Source organism: Pongo pygmaeus, chromosome 10 (assembly GCF_028885625.2).
Source record: "Pongo pygmaeus isolate AG05252 chromosome 10, NHGRI_mPonPyg2-v2.0_pri, whole genome shotgun sequence".
Classification (NCBI taxonomy): Eukaryota; Metazoa; Chordata; class Mammalia; order Primates; family Hominidae; genus Pongo; species Pongo pygmaeus.
The window spans coordinates 75,018,217-75,040,258 of record NC_072383.2 but is presented as its reverse complement, the minus strand read 5'-3'; the positions used below and the strand labels follow the sequence as shown (position 1 = coordinate 75,040,258).

Below are 22,042 nucleotides of genomic sequence, written 5' to 3'. Positions count from 1 at the left end.
TGCCAGAACTATTAGAGAATAAATTTCTGTTGTTTCATGTCACACAGTTGGTGGCAACTTGTTACAGCAGCTCTAGGAATCTAACACATGTTTAATTGACATTCTGGCTGTGACGTCTCTATACTACTTTTCTGTTTTACTATGAAAGGAAGACCAAGTAACTAATGCAATTGTAGGTCACTGATGCCCAGGAAATTTTAAATATATATAAAGATGATATAAAATAATTTTTCAACTTTGTTAGTGAGGGTTGGGTTATAGTAGAGATAAGAAAGTAAGGGGAAAATAATTCTAAAATTAAAGGGGAGAAATCAGACAACTAAGAAAGTGTATGCTTTCATAGTGTTCACATTTTCTACCTCTCGGAACCACACAGTGAACATTCTCTCCCCACTGGGCTTTCCCTTTTGCTTTGAACGCTGTTGCCCTGATGTGTACATTGCTCACTCCCTCACTGCCTTCAGTTCTCTGCTGAAGTGACACCTTGTTAAGGAAGCCCTCCCTTGCCACATCACACACACACACACACACACACACACACACACACACACACACCCCTTGCCTAGTCCCTTTGCAGCCTCTTCACCATGATTTTCCTTCCTAGTGTTACCGGTGGGTCTTTGTTCTTACAGCTCCCAAGATAATGGTGGGCCTTTTGTTCTCTGACCTGGGGTTCTGGGCCTCACAGATTCCAAGGAATAGAATCTTGGGCCATGCGGAGAGTGCTATAGCTCTATTAGAAGCCATGGGTCATGGAAGAGAACCGTGGAACCCAGTGACTGGTGTTCAGCTGGATTAGGACAAACCCGGGCACTCAGCCGTGCAGGAACAATGGCGAGCCTTTAGCCCAATCGGGAGCGGCAATGGGCGCCTTGCTGGATCAGAAGCACAACGGACACCCTGCCAGATCCAGAGGGTTGGAAGTCGGCGGCGGGTCTGCAATGGCAGCAGAGAGCAGTGGTGGACGGTGAGCGAAAGCTCAGCTCAAGCGGTAACAAACACGGACCACAGGAGTGTGCACAGCTGCAAGATGTAATAGAGTGAACAGAGCTCCCGTACAATGGGAGGGGACCCAAAGGGGTTGCTGCTCCCTGCTGGAATGCCTGGGTTTATATCCCAATCATTGTCCCTCCCCCTGTGCTCTCAGGCGATATATGATTTGACTATTTCTTTACCTCCTGCTTTTAGCCTAATTTGTATTTTAGTGAACCCTCTTTACTACCTGATTGGTCAGGTGTGAGCTGAGTTACAAGCCCGGTGTTTAAAGGTAGGTGCGGTCACCTTCCCCAGCTAGACTTAGAAATTCTTAGTCAGCCTAGGAAATCCAGCTAGTCCTGTCTCTTACTAGCACTTATATTCATTTATTTATTTCATCTTCCCCCATAGAATGTAAGCACTGAATGGTCAGGAACTCTGTTCTGCTTTGTTCACTTACATATCTCGTGCTTGTGTTTATGAAACAGGAACATGAAAAAACAGTGTTAAGCCCTGGGTTTAAATTTTGTAACTAGCATCTAGCTGTGTGACCTTCAGTAAGTTTCTCATAGGTCTGAGCCTAATTGTCCTCACCTATAAAGCAGAAATCAAAAGACTAGTTAAAAATATATGCGTAACGCATTGTAACTTCTGATATAATATTATTCTGAATGTGGAGATAGGAGCCTTGAAAGTAAAGTAATTCTAGCGTTCATTCTCTAGCTTTCAGAGTGTTCAGGGGCAATAATTGCTTCATATTGAGATATATTAAAATAACCTTTAAAAATAACTAGTCCAAGAAATATGGTGTATAACAAAAATGTCTTCATCAGATTCATTGAAATTCTTAAGATTCATAAGAATTGATTCAGATCTCTATTTGGTACATTAATTGGCAAAATTGAATTTAAATCCAAAGCCCTAGCTGCAAGGGAATCTAGGAAATGTAGTTTTCACTTTTCAACCTCCCCTCTTGGAAGAATGGATGGAATACAGGTTATCTGAACTAACATATAGTATCTAGCACAAATAGCATCCTTTGTTGTTTATATTTTTATGTAGTATGACTCACAAGAATCAATTCACCATTTTATGTTCAGATTTTCCTCTATTTACAAGAGGAAAAACAAAACGTGTTTTAAAGCATTCTGATATATTAGTGGTAAAGGTATACTATTAGGATTCTTTGATTTGGCCAATTTACTGTAAAGTCATTGGATTAAAGATATACAAATCAAATGCAGCCAGAAGCCTTCCAACCCCAAATACCCAAGCAAAATTGGTTCAAACTCCAACCCTGGATACCGCAACCTGCAAGCCTAGAGCTCACCCCAAAATATCTGTGAATTCCACATGAACTTATGTTCCTAAATTCAACTTGACCTTGAGACTCCTACTTCCACATGTGCTGCCTCTGTTATGTACTTTTCGATCCAGATGAGAAATTTAACCCTTCTCTAATTTCCACAAGATTCCACTCACAAAATATTAATAAGATTAATACACTTTACTAAAAACAATCCTGCATTGCAAAGTCTAAGAACATAACACAGTTCTTACCAGAGACTCTGGCCACTAAAGCATTAAATGCATTGAATTTAGCAGCCTCTGGCTACTAAAGCACTGAATGCTGGATGTTATCGTTCTTACAAGATCCTCTGGCCACTCCACTCCCATGAGTTTTAATGATCCTAGTTTCTATTTAGTGACAAGCATACTCCATTCTGTCAGCTGATTCATCTGTCTCAGGTACTCTCCTTATCTCATTCAGGATTGTTTAGTCTTTATTAATTGACTGGAATGCATTTATCTGCAAGTATCAGAAATTAAGCTACAGCTACTTAAACAAATAGGGGTTTACTTTTCTAATATAACAAGATGTGCAGAGATAAGCAGTCCAGCACTAAAATAATGGCTAATAATTCCATCAGAATCCCAGGCACTCTCAGTCTTTTTGTTCCACTATTATTAGATATCTTTTGTTCTCATGTGTATGGTCTCACGGTTACAAAATGCCTACTGCACTTTTCAAGCACCAGGTCATTTTCTAAGTGATTCTAAGGCTGAAAATCAGATAAGTGCTGACTATGGCATTTGTTATATATATTTAAATACCACAAATCACCTTACACACAAAATTTTAGAAACTAAAACAGAGTTAGTTTTTTAAATATATAATAATTTTCTGAGCACATGCAAATTGAGATTCTAAGGCAGAGAAAATATAATAAACATTTAAGGAATTGCAATAAGAGCTACTGCGTCTTGAATGTCTCTGTGTTATGTACCAGACATTGTTATAGACATTTTACATGCATTATTTTATTCCATTCTCATGACTCATCATTATGAATCTGAGGTTCAGAGATGTTAAGTGATTTTCAGGAGGTCACACAAACCCCACGTCCGGTGAGTCTAATTTCAAACTTCATGCTGTATCTTCCTCCAGGGGCATGGAGCCTTCCTTTTGCTTTACACCAAAATCCAAGCTACAGTCCCTGAATGCTTCCAACTTATGCTTATGCACCATGATTTCTAACATATATTAAGGGAATGGAGCACGCTTTATAAATTTTCTACTTTAAGGTATTTTGTTGGTAGTGTAAAAGTTGTTACATTGAAGCATATCCACAACATTTAGTTATGATAAGATAGGTTATGGGCCTATTTTAAGACTAGATTTCTGTGGCCCGGACGTTACACTACAATATAACCCTGCCTCCATTAAAAACTGAGTTTAAGAAAATTGAATAAACATTGTGTTTAATTAAAGTCCATAAACTATGCAAAACAGATGCCTGTATTTGCAGTTGTATGACAAATTACCCTTCAGAGCTCTAACGGGCACCAGACCAACTAAAAGAACAAAGTCAGTTAAAGCTAGACATAGATTAGTATTCCATATTCAGTACTTTTTTGCACCTTACTCCACTTCCCCATCCTCGTGGATTTCCCTCCCTTGTTTTAGGTACCATAAGTTTCCCTCACTACTTTGCTCTATCAAAACAAGGAAGTATTTATTAAGGAGGTATATGAACTTGTTGAATGGCTAATGACATTTTGCTGAAACATATTTAAACTAAACATTACTTCATCTAGACATCTACATTTTGTTTTTTGCATTGAATTGTATAGTGAAAGATTATTTCCAGTAAAGAAAATTGGCATACACAGTAAGTAAGGAAACATGGGAAGAGAATTAGCCAAGGGACTCTTTCGTTTTTTGTGTTTTTTTTTTGAGACAGTCTCATTGTGTCAGCCAGGCTGGAGTGCAGTGTCGTGATCTTCGCTCACTGCAACCTCTGCCTCCCAGGCTCAAGCAATTCTCCTGCCTCAGCCTCCCTCAGGAGTAGCTGGGATTACAGGCAGCTGACACCATGCCTGATTAATTTTTGTATTTTTAGTAGAGATGGGGTTTCGCCATGTTGGCCAAGCTGGTCTTGAACTCCTGACCTCATGATCCACCCTCCTCAGCCTCCCAAAGGGCTGGGATTACAGGTGTGAGCCACCATGCCTGGCCGGGACTCTTAAAATTAGAATAAACCTCTTCTGTTAAACCTGAAGACAAACCTAATTAAGTCCTTTTAAGGAGATTTCGGGATGGGAATAAAAGGAACTGGTAACCTCCTTTTCTCCTCCTTATGATATCTGTTCCAAAATAGAGGATACCAGAATATTGATTATTTTCATTATCATCTTTGTTGATGCCATTGTCATCATCCTAGCATAATATGTTCCTTCATCTGCAATATCATCTGAGATCTGAGACCCCTCCTACGTCTGTGTTACACTGAAATAGATAAGAGCTGGCACTTCTGCCCACCAGTCATGTGCCAGGATTGTGCCCATTATTTCACAGGCATGATCTCATCTCTCAATATTTCCCAAAAGGTGTTCAAGAACAGAATATATCAGAATTACTTGAGGCACTTATTTAAAATGCAGATGCCTGGGCCCTGCCACAGTTTTATTGAATCATAACATTCTGGGGATCTAATGCATAGTAAATTTTGGGAAGAGCTACATGCAATTTCAGACAGTCTCTAACTTAACAATGGTTTGACTTATGATTTTTTGACTTTAAGGTGATACAAAAGCCATATGCATTCAGTAGAAACCATACTTCTTCAAGTACTGTCTGAATCCATTTTCTACTGCTATAACAGAATGCCACAGACTGGGTAATTTATAAAGAACAGAAGTTTATTTGGCTCAGAGCTCTGGAGACTGGGAAGTCTAAGAATATGGGGCCAGCATCTGTTCTGCATTTGATGAAGGGCCTCTTGCTGTGTCAAAACGTGGCGGAAGGGTAGAAGGGCAGGAGAATGTGTGAGACAGACAGAAATGAGGCCTAACTCACCCTTTTATCAGGAGCCCAGTCCCGTGATAACCAACGCACTCCTGCAATGATGGGATGAATCCATTCATGTGGGCAGAATTTAAATTAAATATGAACTTGGAAGGGACCATTCAAACCACAGCAAGTACCCATACAACCATTCTGATTTTCACTTTCAGTACAGTATTCAATAAATTACATGAGATATTCAATTTTTTTATAAAATAGACTGTGTTAGGTGATTTTTTTTTTCCCAGCTGTAGGCTAATATAAGTATTCTGAGCATGTTTAAAGTAGGCTAGGCTAAGACAGAATGTTTGGTAGGTGTACTAAATCCATTTTTGATTGATGATATTTTCAACTTATGATTAGTTTACCAAGACATAACTCAATCATATAAGCCAAAGAGCATCTGTATTAGACCAGTTTAACAGATGAGGAAACAGAGGTATTCAAGTAAACTATCTACAATTACCTGGCAACTTAAGCAACAGGTGCTGGCTCTTAACCTCTGCCCTTAACCTCTAAGCAGTCCTCTATTTAGTACTGCATTACTGAAGATCCTGAGTGTAGCAGGAGCTGAGATCCTCAGAAAGTTATCTCCCCACTTCCAGGGTCAAATTGTTTAGTGGTTGTGTATATAAGCACCAGTGTGAAACTGCCTGGGGTTCAAATTTTGGCTTCAACACTTATCAGCTAGGTGACCCTGTGCCCATCACTTAACTTTGCTGTATCTCAGTTCTTCTATCTACAAAATGGAGATAATAGTACCTACTTCATAGGGTTGTTGTTAGGCTTAAATGAACTACTAGATGAAAATTGCTTAGAACATTGCCTGGTATATTTTAAGTACTCAGTGTGTTAGATGTATTTTCAGCTTAAGTTTAATGCCAACCTTAACCTAACTAAACCCTGGCCAGGCAGCACCTCTAAGTCAAGGCATATTTTATTTGTACCTTTTGGTACACTTGACTTTTTTTTAATTGTATATTTATTCTTTTAATTCTGTAGCTCTGATTTAGCTGATTACTGGAAGGTATTTCTCTTATGTTAATTCTATCCTTATGCTTCTGACTAAGGGGATATTTGATATTTACAAACTTGGAAAACAGCCAGCTCAATATTATTTTGGAACATGCTATATATTAAAATTGATGGATAAATGTCACCATTCAAAAATAATTAATGCCCCCTAAAAGGCTGACCCTTATGCTAGCATATGCTAGACATCTTAGAAGAGCATTGAAAATATCAAAATACACAAGATAGCCCATTTATCATCTCTTACCAGTTCCCTCAAAGCATATCTAAAAATGTAAAGAAATAAAATCCTCTAATGAAATATTTGAATGATAAATATTCTTCTTCTTGTCTTCACTTTAATTTTTCTTCAACTGAACTCTTAGGCTTAATAAATTGATGAAAACATGGTTAAAGAGATCACTGCACATTTGGTTAGGTAAAGTTTTTTTTTATTGCAGTAAAAACGTTTGACATCAGATCTACTAACAAATGTTTAAGTGTACAATACAGTATTGTTACTATAAGCATGATGTACAACTGACCTCTAGAACTTGTTTTATCTTGCATAACTGAAACTTTAGACCTGTTTAACAGTAACTCCCATTTCCTTCTTTCCCAGCCCCTGGCAACCACCTTTTTATTTTCTGATCCTATGAGTTTGACTATTTTTGATGCCTCACATAAGTGGAATTATACAGTATTTCTCCTTCTGTGACTAGCTTATTTCACTTAGCATGATGTTCTCCAGGTTCATTCATATTGTCACATATTGCAAGGTTTCCTTCTTTTTTAGGACTGAATAATATTCCATTGTCTGTACATATACCACATTTTCTATATGCATGCACACATTAGTGGATATTTAGGTTGTTTCTACCTCTTGGCTATTGTGAATAATGCTGCAATGAGCATCGGGTGCAAATGTCCCTTTAAGATCCTGATTTCAGTTCTTTCCTATAAATACTCAGACACAGATTGCTGGATCATGTTATAACTCTATTTTTATTTTTTTGAGGAAACTCCATACTGTTTTTCACAATAGCTGTACCAGTTTAGATGCCTACCAACAGTGTACAAGGGTTCCAATTTCTCCATATCCTTACTAACAATTCTTATCTTATGATTTTTTATGACAATTCTAACAAGTATGAGGTGATATTGTGATTTTGGTTTGCATTTCTCTGATAATTAGTGATGTTGAGTATCTTTTCATATACCTATTGGTCATCTGTATGTCTCCATTAGAGAAATGTCTATTCAAGTCCTTTTGCCCATTTTTAACGAGATTATTTCTTTTGGTTTTGTTTTGGTTTTGCTATGGGATTGTAGTTCCTCATGTATTTTTTAAAATTTTTCCCCACCCCTCCTCATGTATTTTAGATATGAACCTATTATCAGATATGTGGTTTGCAAATATTTCTCCCATTCCCTAGGTTGTGGTTTCACTCTGCTCATTGTTTTCTATGCTGTACAGAAGTTTTTACTTTGATATAGTCCCACTTGTTCATTTTTGCTTTTGTTGCCTGTGCCTTTAGTGTCATATCCAAGAAATCATTGTCAAGACCAATGTTCTGAAAATTTTTTCCTATGTTTTTGCCTATGAGTTTTATAGTTTCAGGTCTTATATTTCAGTCTCTAATTCATTTTGAGTTGTTTTTAGTGTATGGTGTGAGATAAGGGTCTAATTTCATTTTTTTGCATAGTTTTGCCAGCACCATTTGTTGAAGAGACTATCCTTTCTCCATTGTATATTCTTAGCACCCTTGTCAAAGATCAGTTCACTGCAAATGCATGGGTTTATTTCAGGGCTTTCTATTCTGTTCCATTGGTTCTATATGTCTATCTTTATTTCAGTATCATACTGTTTTAATGACTACAGCTTTGTAATTTTTTTTTATTTTCAAAGAAGGGGCCTTTGTAACATATTTTGAAATCAGGAAGTGTGATGTTTCAGTCTTGTTTTTATTTCTCAAGATTATTTTGGCTATTTTGGGACCTTAGTCATTCCACACAAATTTTAGGTTTGTTTTTTCTGCTTCTGTAAAAATTGTCATTAGGATTTTAGTAGAGATTGCATTGAATATACAGATAACTTTGGATGGTATGGACATTTTAATAATATGAATTCTTCCAATCCATGAGCATGACAAGTATTTCCACTTGTTTGTGCCTTCTTTAATTTCTTTCATCAAAGTTTTATAGTTTTCAGTGTACAGTCTTTCACTTGCTTAATTAAGTTTATTCCTAGGTATTTTATGCTTTTGGGTGCTATTATACATGGGATTGTTTTCTTAATCTCCTTTTCAGATAGTCCATTGTTAGTGTGTACAAACACAACTAATTTTTTATGTTGATTTTGTATCCTGCAACTTTACTAAATTTGTTTATTAGTTCTAACAGTTTTCTTTAAAGTTTCCTGTATATATGATTATGCCATCTGCACACAGAGATCATTTTACTGCTTCTTTTCCAATTGGATGTTTTATTTCTTTTTCTTGCCTAAGTGCTCTGGTCAGGACTTCAAATACTAGGTTAAATAGATATGGTGAGAGTGGGCATCTTTGCCTTGTTCCCACTCTTAAAGCCGAAGCTTTAATTTTTCACCATTGAGTATTATGTTAGCTGTGGAATTTTTATATACTGCCTTTATTATGTTGAGGTAATTTCTTTCTATTCCTAGTTTGTTGAGAGTATTCATGAAAAAGTTCAAAGCATTTGACAAAATTCAACAACTTTTCACGTTTAGTTAAAATTTGAGCTTCAGAAAATACTCTTTACATTAAAGGTAAGTGCATTAATGCTTTTAGTCAGGAGTAGTTGAACTTTAAGAAAAGAGTTTTGGCTGGGCACAGTGGCTCACATTTGTAATCCTAACACTTTGGGAGGGAGGCCAAGATGGGCAGATGGCTTGAGTCCAGGAGTTTGAGATCAGCCTGGGCAATATGGCGAAACCTCGTCTCTAAAGAAAATACAAAAATTAGCCAGGCACGGTGGCACATACCTGTAGTCCCAGCTGCTCAGGAGGCTGAGGTTGGAGGATTGCCTGAGCCCATGGAGGTCAAGGCTGCAGAGAGCTGTAATCTCACAACTGCTCTCCAGCCTGTGAGCGAGACCCTGTCTTAAAAAGAAAAAAGAAAGTTTTAAAGTTCATTTTCTACTAAAAATTATCTTTGCCAGCTCCTAAAGCTACCTGATATTTCCGCTTAGTAAAAGAGCTCTCATTGGGTATGGTATGGCCAGATTCTTATCTCAGAATTCAGTCGTTCCTACTACTTTTACAATTTGCCCATAATTATCTAGAGTAAAATGCTTTCAAGATTATGCCAGCTAAGAAACGGCTGATGGACTTCCCAACTTTGTGACCAAAATATCATTTTCTCTTTCTTATTAACTGACTAATTTTTTGTGTGAAATTTTGCTGTGACCAATTTAAAATAAACTTAGGATAAAAGTAAGCTTCCAAGTTGGTTGAGTCTAACCCAATAAATAAATATCAGTTTAACCAAGACCACAGTCTTCCCTGTTAGAGTTAGAGGCACCACAAGATAGAATGGTCATTAACTCCACAGAAACCCAGAATTGTTCAAGCTAAGGTTCCACAGTGAGGAGGTGGTCTCCAGGGCCAAGCCCTGCAGTACTTTGTAGATCTGTTACTCCTTAACGCGTCATTCTACACTCTTTCACCAATCACCAAGATGACACTAATACAGACATTCCTCAACTTACAACGGTTTGACTTTACAGATTTTCTACTTAACAATAGGTTTATTGGGCCATTAAATACATTTTTGACTTATGATATTTTTAATTTATGGTGAGCTTATCAGGACAGAACCCCATCAGAAGTCAAGGAACATCTGTAATTGTTTCATATGAAGCAAAATGATATGTGCAACCCCTGCTTACTTTAAACCCTAAAAAATCTACTCTTTTTTGTGTGGTGATCATAGTAGTTGACCCTCCAACATCCATTTATCTCACGTGATTAGCATAAGCCAATCAGTTAACCCACTCCCTCCTTGGTTTAGGAATAGGCATTTAACCTTATTTAGGCAAGGAGAGGTGAGTACATATCTGTGCTGGGAGATGGCAGGTAGAGCTTCTAGTAAAAAGTTATCTACTCCTAAGAAAGAGAATTGGATGAGAAGATTCTTCTTCATTTTCCAGATGTTGTTAAGTCATGACAACCCAAAGATGAAGCTAACAAAGTCAGGCAGAGATCAAAGAATCACAGAGAAGCACAGGCAGAGCCAAAGCACTGACACAATGCACCAGGAATCTACCCTGCCCCTGGACAGGTATGTATTATAAAGTTATCATATGAAATAATACATTTACCATTGTTTTAAGCACTTTGAATAAGGGTTTGCCATTACTTGAAGGTGAAATCATCCTTATTACAAACTCCTCAGTCCCATAAATTGCTATGGCTTTTGTTTGCTTATACTCATTCCCTACCTCTTTCTCATTTCATACATGACTCTCTTGTTGATGTTCAGTCAGGCTTAGCTAGTTTTCCAGCTATTGCTCTAGGTACATTGTGTTCTGTTGTTTATAGTCACATATAAACCTTCAAGTTCCTGATCTTTTGGCCTATCTTCACTCTCTGTTGTTCAAGTTAGAAGGACCTTAGCCAATTATTGTGAGTGGATGAGTACAGAGGAAAACAAAACAAAACAAAATGGAAAAATAAATCACTCAATAAGATGGAACATTTCAATCTGAAAAGGCCTAATTCGTTCCATAAAGTTTTTTTGTGTGACTGTTGACTTTAAATTGTTGACAGCAGTGACCTTTTACTAAGAACTTACAATGGGCAGAGTACTCGACACATTATTTCACTTAATACTCACCACACTAAAAGTCATTAGAGTATAATCCTCATTTACTAATAAGAAAAGTGAGGTTTGGACAGACAAAGTAATTTGCCCAGGTCACAGAGCTAAAAAGCGGCTGAGGCTACAGAATTACCCTCTGCAATACACAACTAGAAAACTAGACGAATATATAAAACAATTATCTTTAAGCATTAAGTAATAGGCAGCACAGGACTGTGATCCTTGAGAGAGGGAAAACAAATTAGGTGAGTCTATGACTGCCCTGGCTCTCTGCCTAGAGGCACGTTCTGGATTGCAGTATAGAGAGGCAGACACCAAACAGCTTGGCAATCTTGCTGAGTTGAGAAGACAGAGATTGAAGTTTTGACTTTGGAGGCTAATATTAATGGGGCATAGTAGTAGAGAGGAGGAAATTATTTTTTTTAAAAAAAAGAGAGTTCTGGAAATCTGCTAGGGCATCCCCTTGAGATTTTGGCTGAATGCCAGTCTACCCTCATGTAGGGAGAAATTCCATGAAGCCAAGCAAAGAATAAGGGTTAGGGAAAGAACAATTACCAGAGAGGTTAAGTCGAGTAATTCTCAGGGCTCACAAATGGTTCACATGTGGCAAAAGTGGAGACTTTGTGAAATACAAATGTCTTCAGTAGACATCTGAGAAGGGTTACACATTAGTAGTGGGGCTAAAAATAGTCTGGTCATAAATGCTACTCTATACCTGCCCTAAGAAAATTTATAAATAAAGACTTTAAAGGCTCAAGTCAATCATAAAGTAACTTAACTGCCTACCAGAACAAAAATCCAACATCTTTTAAATGAATACATTAATATTCACCATGGAACAATATAAAACTCACAAGGTGAAGTATCCAATAAAACATTGACAGATCAGATACATGAAAATGCAGGAAAATGTGACCCATAGTAGGAGAAAACTTAGTCAATGGAAAGAGACCCAGAAATGACACAAATGATGGGATTAGCAGATAATAACTTTAAAACAACTATTAAAAATATATTCAATATTCTAAAGAATTTAAAATATTAACACAATGAGGAGAAGAAAAGGAAGACATAAAAAGGAAGCAAGGGAACTTCTAGAGCTGAAAAATATATTTTAAATGAAAAACTCAAGAGATAGAATTAACAGTGGATTAGATAATACAGAAAGAAAGAGCTTGAAGACATGTACTATTGCAAATTAATCACTGAGAGAGAGACTGAGGTATCATTGACAATATCAAGCAGTCTAACATATGTAATTGGAGTTCCCGAAGGAGAGGAAGGGTTCGAAAAATATTTGAAGAATTAATGGCCAAATAGTTTCCAAATTTGATGAACACCATATACCAGATCAAAGAGCTTTCAGCCAATGAAAGCAAGATAAACACAAATAAAGCAAAATTATTGAAAACAAGTGATGAAGAGAAAATCTTGGAAGCAGTTGGAGAAAAGGACACATTACTACAGAAGAAAACCATGGATTTTCATAAGAAACTATGCCAACCAAAAGACAATGGAATGACATTTTTAAAGTTCTGAAGGAAACTCAACCTAAAATTTTATAGCCAGTAAAAATATCTTTTAATAATAAAAGTAAATAAAGACATTCATACCACAAAATCTGAGAGGATCCATTACTAACACAAATGCACTGCAAGAAATGTTAACATTTTTTAGGCAGAAGGAAAATGATATCATATGGAAACTTGTTTCTACACAAAGGAATAAAGTGATTTAGAATGGTTAATATATGGATAAATATGGACTGTCATTTTGAGAGTCTTCAGAAATTTTTTCTTGGTAAAATCTCAAAGTGATGACAATAAAATTCAAATGACTGTTTTAGTTTAAAGGTTTGATGTGTCTGTGTGGATGTCTAAAATAAAGATGCCCTTCTTTGTCTCATATTCTTTCAGGGCTGTTAGGTAAATACATTCATTTGGTCCTGACTATTTGCTGATGCTTGAACTGCTTTTCCTTGAAATTCCAAAAAGTTGATTGGCCCACTCCCTAAAGGACAAGACCAGAATTGAAATTTAGGTTTGTTTGGAGCTAAAGACATTTTGATCAGAAAAATGACAGAATATATAATGTCCCAGAGAAAATTCTGATGAAATAATTATCTACTATGCTTCTGGTAAAGTCTTTTTCATGCAATTAAACTCTCTTTGAAATAATTTTTTTTAACAAGAGGATTCCAAGAATTTTGTTTGCTTCCTTATTTATTTAGGCCCTATCTAGTGCCAAAAAAGGAGGTATGTTTTAGAAGTAAGTTTTAAGGAAAAACTGATGATGATGATATGAGTATATAATTCCTATCTATAATGACAAAACTCAAAGAGCTTTAAAAAACCAAAGTGTTTTTCTGTTTGTTTATTTATTTACTTATTTAGAGACAGAATCTCACTCTGTCTCCCAGACTGGAGTGCCATGGCATGCTCTCAGCTCACTGCAACCTCCATCTCCTGGGTTCAAGCGATTCTCATGCCTCAGCTACCCAAGTAGCTGCGATTACAGTCGTGTGCCACCAAGCTCGGCACACGAGCTTGTATTTTTGTATTTTTAGTGGAAACGGGGTTTCACCATGTTGGCCAGACTGGTCTTGAACGCCTGACTTCAAGTGATCCACCTGCCTCAGCCTCCCAAAGTGCTGGGATTACAGGCATGAGCCACCACACCCGGCCAAAAGCCCTAAGTTTTCAAATAATGTATTCAGTGGTAAAATCTGACCTGAATTAACATGAAACTATTTGTTATATAGTATATACTATACTTTGTGTGAATACTCATGTGTTTCGATGCAGAAATATCAATGTGTTTGATTTTGGGGTGCTAGAGATACTATGCATACTGTTTCAAAATCCAAAAAATTCTGAATCCCAAAAATACATCTGACTCCAAAGGTTTAAGAGAAGGGTTTGGGGACCTACAATATAATTAATATTTACTGAGAACTTACAGTGTTCCAGGAGCTATTCTAAGTACTTTATATTTGTTAACTTGTTCAATTTAATAAGCACAGCTGTGGTGTTTCTAAAAGATGCAATCCAAGAGAGCCTGAAAAATAATAAAAGGAAACAAATATTTAGTGTACATCCAGCTGTTGACTAATTTTGATCTCTCGTCCCATGTTACCTGGCAGAACCCAAATCTCAGGGGTCCACCTTCAGAAAAGATGTGCTTCAAGTGTCCCTGTTGCAGGTGGGGAAAAGTTTCAAAATCGTTAATCTTCCTTGTGAGGAGGGTTATGCATATATATTCATTAACTGATGCTTAGAGCAGAAAGAAAAGAATTCTTCTTATGCTAGGTCTTATTTTTCTTGATACTACCAAGTTGTGAAAAATAACTGTGAAAGGAAAAAAATGAAGTAAAAGAGAATGAACATCTAAATTGCATTTCTGTTTATAATGAAGTCATTAGACAAATTATAGTTCTGACCACTTATTTCTTGAACAGCAAATATATACCGGGGTTACGAAAAACACTTATAGAAAATAAAACTTATCTGAGGAGAGGATTTTACTTTTCCACAGAGTGGGGGATAAATAATGTAATGGTTTCTAAGGATGAATGACTAAGGAAAGAAACTAAATTTAATTAATAGTTTAATCCCTTTCTTTAGTTATCTACTTCCTGATGCACGGAACTAAATCAAATCAATGGGAAATTGATTTTCATGCTGGGCATGAATAGTAAAATATCACTGGTTAACTTAATATCCCATAATACTTACTATGCCCCCATTATGTAGAAAAGGAAAACTAAACAGACCTCAATTAGATGACTTTCACTATATTACACTGATTACAAGCTTACCAGCTTGACTTCTACAAACCACATATGTCCTCTAATTTCAAGAACTATACAAGCAAGGACAAATTGAAAAGCAACAAAAAGAACTTTCAATCATTCCCCTGGCTCTCCAACACAATATAAAAGATAAGGTAATTTATCATAATTGAGTGAAGAGGAAGTACTGCCCTTATTCATCTGGTTCTTTAGAATTAAGAAATGTTTAAGGTAGAATGCATTTTTATCATCCAATCCTTAACAGTGCTTGATAGAAATGAAGTATCTTTTGTCTGGAGACATCAGACTAATTTAGTCACAAGGATTATGAGAGACATAGACTTCTCACTTCATTCATCTAGGGACAATCCTAAATAAAATTACTGACTACTGTCCCTATGCCTTCCAATTATTCACTAATTTGGCTCACTCAGTGTAAACTTTTATTTTCAGGTTCAATGGCAAATAAGTATCAGAATCAAACATTTCTGTCTGCTTTCAAAGAGCAAAGAGTTTTTAGTCTAATGTGGAAGATATGGATATTGTGTTGTTAAATTCAATTCTGGAAACTCATTAGAAATATTTGGAAAGCAATGTTGGACCTACTGTCATGTTGTATTCCTCTGAAGCAGACTTTGAGATAAGGATTTGTGTGCAAGGAAGTGTTTCCATAAGAAGCTGATAAGGAAGAGGGGGAAACAACAAAGAAAAACAATGGGCCAGGTACAGTGGCTCACGCCTGTAATCCCAGCACTTTGGGAGGCCAAGGTGGGCAGATCACCTGAGGTCAGGAGTTCAAGACCAGCCTGGCCAACATGGCAAAACCCCATCTCTACTAAAAATACAAAAATTAGCCAGGCACAGAGGCAGGCACCTACAGTCCCAGCTACTTGGGAGGCTGAGGTAGGAGAATCACTTGAACCCAGGAGGCAGAAGTTGCAGTGAGCTAAGATGCGCCATTGCACTTCGGCCTGGGCAACAAGAGTGAAACTCCACCTCAAAAAACAAAAAGACAAATAAAGAAAGAAAGAAAAAGAAAAACAATGAAACCAAGGATACTATGGTTTTAGCAAATTCCTAGGTGGGTAGTTTCAGTCTGATTCCATAGGAGATTCTGAAGAATAAGTTACAGCCTCAAAGTCGTTGTGTCCTAAGGCAAGGAAGGTAGACTTTCAACTCCCAAAGTGATTACTCATTGGCTAAGCATCATCTTAGGGGATCAAAAACTCCCAGGCTCTTCTAGTTTTCTGTGTCTGTGAGTAAAGCTGTTCCAGTGGCCTAAGGACAGTCCTTTGAAGAAGAGTGACAGGTTAGAAGCTGTTAAAAGTAAAATCACTTTAAAAACAGTGGAGGGTTATACAGAAGAAATAAAAGGGGAGGGAGGGAAACTAAATGAGCAATGGCAGTGTCTACTGTCAAGAAATATGGGGGAGTGACATCAGCAAGATGGCAGAATAGGACTTTCCAGCACTTATTCTGTTAGAGAAACATCACAAACAACTATCCATGCCCAAAAATACCTTTAACAAACTAAAGGATTCAAGTGAAAAATTGCAACACCTTGGTGTAGCACAGAAATAAGAAAAGATGCACTGCCTTTTCCCGTGCCTGGGCAGCATAGTGTGCAGAAAGAAACTCTTCCAGTGGAGAAAAAAAGTGAAGTGAGCACCTGATTTTGCTGTGGATTCTGGCTCCAGACACACTACTGTGGCTGCAGGTACCAGACCAACACACACAGACCTAAGCTGGCCACCCTCCTAAGACACAGGCTCTAGACATGACCAGAGTCAGGTCAGCCCCTGCAAACACAGGCTCCAGGCTGGCTGTTGGCTTCCAAGTTCCCAATTCCCAGCAGATTTAGCCGCCAGGCCCACTCCTGTGCCAGATTGGTACCCATGAACCCCAGCTCCAGGTCAGCCGCCATGACTCCAGTCACCAGACCAGCACACATGTATCTATGTTCCAGGCCAGCTCCTACAAATACAGGCTGTATCCCCACCCAGTAACCAGGAGCCACCGCAGCCCCACACTCCAGCAGACATATGGTTCATATCTATCCCAGTAGACCCAGGTTCTAGGCTGGCCCTTGTGGCCCCAGAACACTGGTCTGCCCCTGCAAACCCAACTCTAGGCCTCTTCTAGTGCCAGACAGTCACCTGTGGTCAGTAAACTACAAGAGAACACAGGTATACAAAAAAAAAAAAAAAAAATCAGAGACTGGGAGCGGTGGCTCACGCCTGTAATCCCAGCACTTTGGGAGAATGAGGCGGGTGGATCACCTGAGGTCAGGAGTTTGAGACCAGCCTGGCCAACATGGTGAAACCCCATCTCTACTAAAAGTACAAAAAATTAGCTGGGCGCCTGTCATCTCAGCTACCCAGGAGGCTGAGTCAGGAGAATTGCTTGAACCTGGTAGGTGGAGGTTGCAGAGAGCCAAGGTCGTGCCATTGCACTCCAGCCTGGGCAAAAAGAGTAAAACTCCATTTAAAAAAAAAATCAGGGGCGGGAAGCGCGGGGCGGGCCAGACAATAAGAGTGTCTGCCGCCTGAGCCAATAAAGCTGTACTGGTTTTGAATCTCCGTGCGTTTCCCGCCACTGGGGTCAGGGGTCGAGGTTCGGGTCGCGGGGTGGAGAGACGAGCGGGCGGGAGGCACTGGCGCCAGACGTGGAGGGAAGGAGCTACGAGTAGCCACCGAGAGGCCGCGGAGCCAGCAACGACCGACCCAGCTGAGCGGCCGCCGCCGCCACGCCCCCAAGGCCGCCGCCAAGGACACTCATGAAGACCATGATACTTCCACTGAGAATACAGACGAGTACAACCATGACCCTCAGTTTGAGCCAGTAGTTTCTCTTCCTGAGCAAGAAATTAAAACGCTGAAAGATGATGAAGAGGAACTTTTTAAAATGCGGGCAAAACTGTTCTGATTTGCCTCAGAGAACGCTCTCCCAGAATGGAAGGAGGGAGGCACTGGTGACGTCAAGCTCCTGAAGCACAAGGAGAAAGGGGCCATCCACCTCCTCATGCAGAGGGACAAGACCCTGAATATCTGTGCCAACCACCACATCAGGCCGATGATGGAGCTGAAGCCCAGCGCAGGTAGCGAGGGTGCCTGGGTCTGGAACACCTATGCTGACTTCACCGAGGAGTACCCCAAGCCAGAGCTGCTGGCCATCTGCTTCCTGAATGCTGAGAATGCACAGAAATTCAAAACAAAGTTTGAAGAATGCAGGAAAGAGATCGAAGAGAGAGAAAAGAAAGCAAGATCAGGCAAAAACGATCATGCCGAAAAAGTGGCGGAGAATCTCGCTAGAAGCTCTCTTGGTGAAGGAAGAGACCAAGGAGGATGCTGAGGAGAAGCAATAAATGGTCTTATTCTATTTCCTTTTCCTCTCTTTCCTTTCTTTTTTTTAAAAAAAAATTTTACCCTGCCCCTCTTTTTTGGTTTATTCTTTCATTTTTACAAGGGACGTTATATAAAGAACTGAATTCAACATTCAGGTTGTTTTTTTTTTGTTTCTAAGTTTTTGCCCTATTGAAGATGACTTCAGAAAATCCATTCCCCAGTCATGAAAATGTACTGTGATAACTTTCTTTTCCATAGTGGAAACACTTATTTATAGTCATCAAAAATAGTGAATAAAAAACACATTTGGAACCTGGAAAAAAAATTTAAAAATCAGAAAAACAATACACAAAATGAAAAGCTCAACAAGGAGTTCAAGTATAGAAATGATTTTTTTAAAGAACCGAACATAAATTCTAAAGCTAAAGAACAAATGACCAAACTGAAAAATACCCTAGAAAGCTTCAACAGCAGGCTCTATGAGAGAGAAGAATCAGTGAGCTTCAACATAGGCCATTTGAAGTAACCCAGAAAAACAAAAAAGAAAAAAGAAATGAAAAGAATAAAGAAAGTCTACAGGACGTATGGGACATGATCAAGTGAACCAATATATGTATCGTGAAAGTCACAAAAGAGCAGAGGAAGAGTAAGGGGTAGAAGGCTCATTTAAAGAAATAATGGCAGAAAAATCTCCAGATCTGGAGAGGGAAGTGAATATCTACATCCATGAAGCACAAAGAACCGTAAGTAAATTAAATTTGTATTTAGTTATAGAGATCTTCACTGAGACACATTCTAATCAAATTGTCAAAAGTCAAAGACAAAAAATTTTTAAAGCAAAAAGATAAAAGTAACTCATTACATACAAAGGAACCCCTATATGGCTATCAGGGGATTTCTAAGCAGAAGCCTTGCTGGTCAAAAGAGGGTAGAATGATATGCTTAAAGTACTGAAAGAAGAAAAACCTATCAACCAAGAAAAGCATAATCAGCAAAGCTATTCTTCAGAAATGAAGGAGAGGTAAGGACTTTTCCAGACAAAGCCTGTGGGAGTTTATCACCATTCGACCTGCCTTACAAAAAATGCTAAAGGGTGTAGTTCAAATTAAAGTGAAACAATGTTAACTAACAACATGGAAATATAGGAAAGTATAAAACTCACTCTAAAAGTAAGAATATAGTCAAATTTAGGATAATAATGTGATGCATAAAATCACTTTTAACTCTAGTATAGTACAAAAATAAAAAGACACAGGTATTAAAAATAACTACAGCTACAATAATTTGTTAATGGATACGTGACGCACAAAATTGTAAACTGCAGGGTTGGGCATGGTGGCTCATGGCAGGAATGCCAGTACTTTGGGAGGCCAAGGTGGGCAGATCACTTGAGGTCAGGAGTTCAAGACCAGCCTGGCCAACATAGCAAAAACCCATCTCTACTAAAAATACAAAAATTAGCTGGGCATGGTGGTGCATGCCTGTAATCCCAGCTACTCAGGAGGCTGAGGCAGGAGTATCACTTGAACTGAGGAGGCAGAGGTTGCAGTGAGCCAAGATCACACCACTGCTCAGCCTGGGTGACAGAGAGAGACTCCATCTCTAAAATAAATTGCTACATCAGTAACATAAAATGTTTAGAGAGGAGAAGTTAAAATGTGGAGATTTTTATGTGGTCGAAGTTAAGTAATTATTAGCTTAAAATAGACTGCTATAATTTTAAGATGTTTTATGTAAGCTTCATGGTAACCATAAAGGAAAAATCTGTAGTAGATAGGCAAAAGAGAAAGAAAAAGGAATCAAAGCATACCATTACGAAAAGTATCAAGTCACAAAGAAAGACAGGAAGAAAGAATGAATGGAACAAAAGAACTGTAAAAGAATCACAGTATAATTAACAAATAGCAATAGTAAGTCCTTAGCTATCAATAATTACTTTAAATGTAAATGGATCAAATTCCCCAATCAAAAGACAAAGTGGCCAAATGTATTTAAAAAAACAACATCCAATTACACACTGTGCACCTAAGACTAGCTTTCAGGGTGCACATAGGTTAAAAATAAAGGAATGGTAAAAGATATTTCAAGCAAATGGTAAGCAAAACAGAGCAGGTTATACTTATAGCAGATAAAACAGACTTTAAGTAAAAAACTGCCATAAGAGACAAAGTATTATGTTACATAATGATTAAGGAGTCAATTCATCAAGAATACATAGCAATTGTAAATATATATGTACCCAACATCAGAACATCTAAAGATACAAATTAAATATTAACAGAAATGAAGATAGATATAGATGGCCATATGATAATAGTAGGGGTCTTCAATACCCCACTTTCAACAATACAAAGATTATCCAGATAGAAAATCAATAAGGTAACAGCAGACTTGAATAACACTATAGACAAAATAGACCCAACAAACATATATAGGACAATTGACCTAACAGCAGCAGTATATACATTGTTTTCAAACACACATAGAATTCTCTGTAAGAAATCAGGTGTTAGACCACAAAACAAGGATTAACACATTTAAGGAGACCGAAATTATATCAAGTGTCTCTTCTAACCAAAATGGTATAAAACTAGAATTCAGTAGTATAAAGAAAATAGAAAAATTCAAAAATATGTGGAAATTAAACAACACACTCCTGAAAACCAATAGATAAAAGAAGAAATCAAGAGGGAACTCAAAAAGTATTTTAAGACAAACAAAAATGAAAACAGCATACTAAAACTTATAGGATGCAGCAAGAGCAGTTCTAAGAGGAAATTTTATAGTGATAAATGCCTACATTAAGAAAAAAAGAAAGATCTCATATAAAAAATATAACTTTACACCTCAAGAAACTAGAGAAAATACTAAGCCCCAAGTAAGCAGATAGAAGAAAATAAAAAGATAAAGGCAGAAATAAACAAAATAAAGATGAGAAAAACAATACAAAAGATCACTGAAACTAAGTTATTTTTTGAAAAGATAAATATTGACAAATGTCTAGCTAGACTAATTAAGAAAAGAAGACTCAAATAAAGTTATAAATGAAAGAGGAGACATTACAACTGATACTGTAGAAATATATGAGACTCCTATGAACAATTACACACCAAAAAAATTGAAGAACCTGGAAGAAATGGATAAATCCTGAAAACATTCAACCTACCAAGACTGAATCATGAAGACATAGAAAATCTGAACAGACCGATAACAAAAATGAGATTAAGTCAGTAATTAAAACTCTCCTTAAAAAGATAAGTCAAGGGGCTGAGTGCAGTGGCTCATGCCTGTAATCCCAGCACTTTGAGAGGCTGAGGTGGGCGGATCACCTAAGTTCAAGAGTTCGAGACCAGCCAGACCAACAAGGCGAAACCCTGTCTCTACTAAAAATACGAAATTAGCCAGATATGGTGGTGTACACCTGTAATCCCAGCTACTCTGGAGGCTGAGGCAGGAGAATCGCTTAAACCTGGGAGGCGGAGGTTGCAGTGAGCCGAGATTGCGCCATTGCACTCCAGCCTGGGCAACAAGAGTGAAACTCCATCTCAAAAAACAACAAAAAAAAAGAGATAAGTCAAGGACTGAATGGCTTCACAGATGAATTGTATCAAACATTTAATGAAAAATTAGTACCAATTCTTTTTAAATTCTTCCAAAAAATTGAAGGCAAGGATATACTGCCAAACTCATTTTACAAGGTCAGCATTATCCTGATACCAAAGCCAGACAAGGA

At 37.8% G+C, this 22,042-nt stretch overlaps 1 pseudogene; it reads left to right on the top strand.

The window, feature by feature from the left end:
- The first annotated feature begins 863 nt into the window (after window positions 1-863).
- LOC129010750 (ran-specific GTPase-activating protein-like) lies at window positions 864-18,329 on the top strand (annotated as a pseudogene).
- Window positions 18,330-22,042: the final 3,713 nt, after the last annotated feature.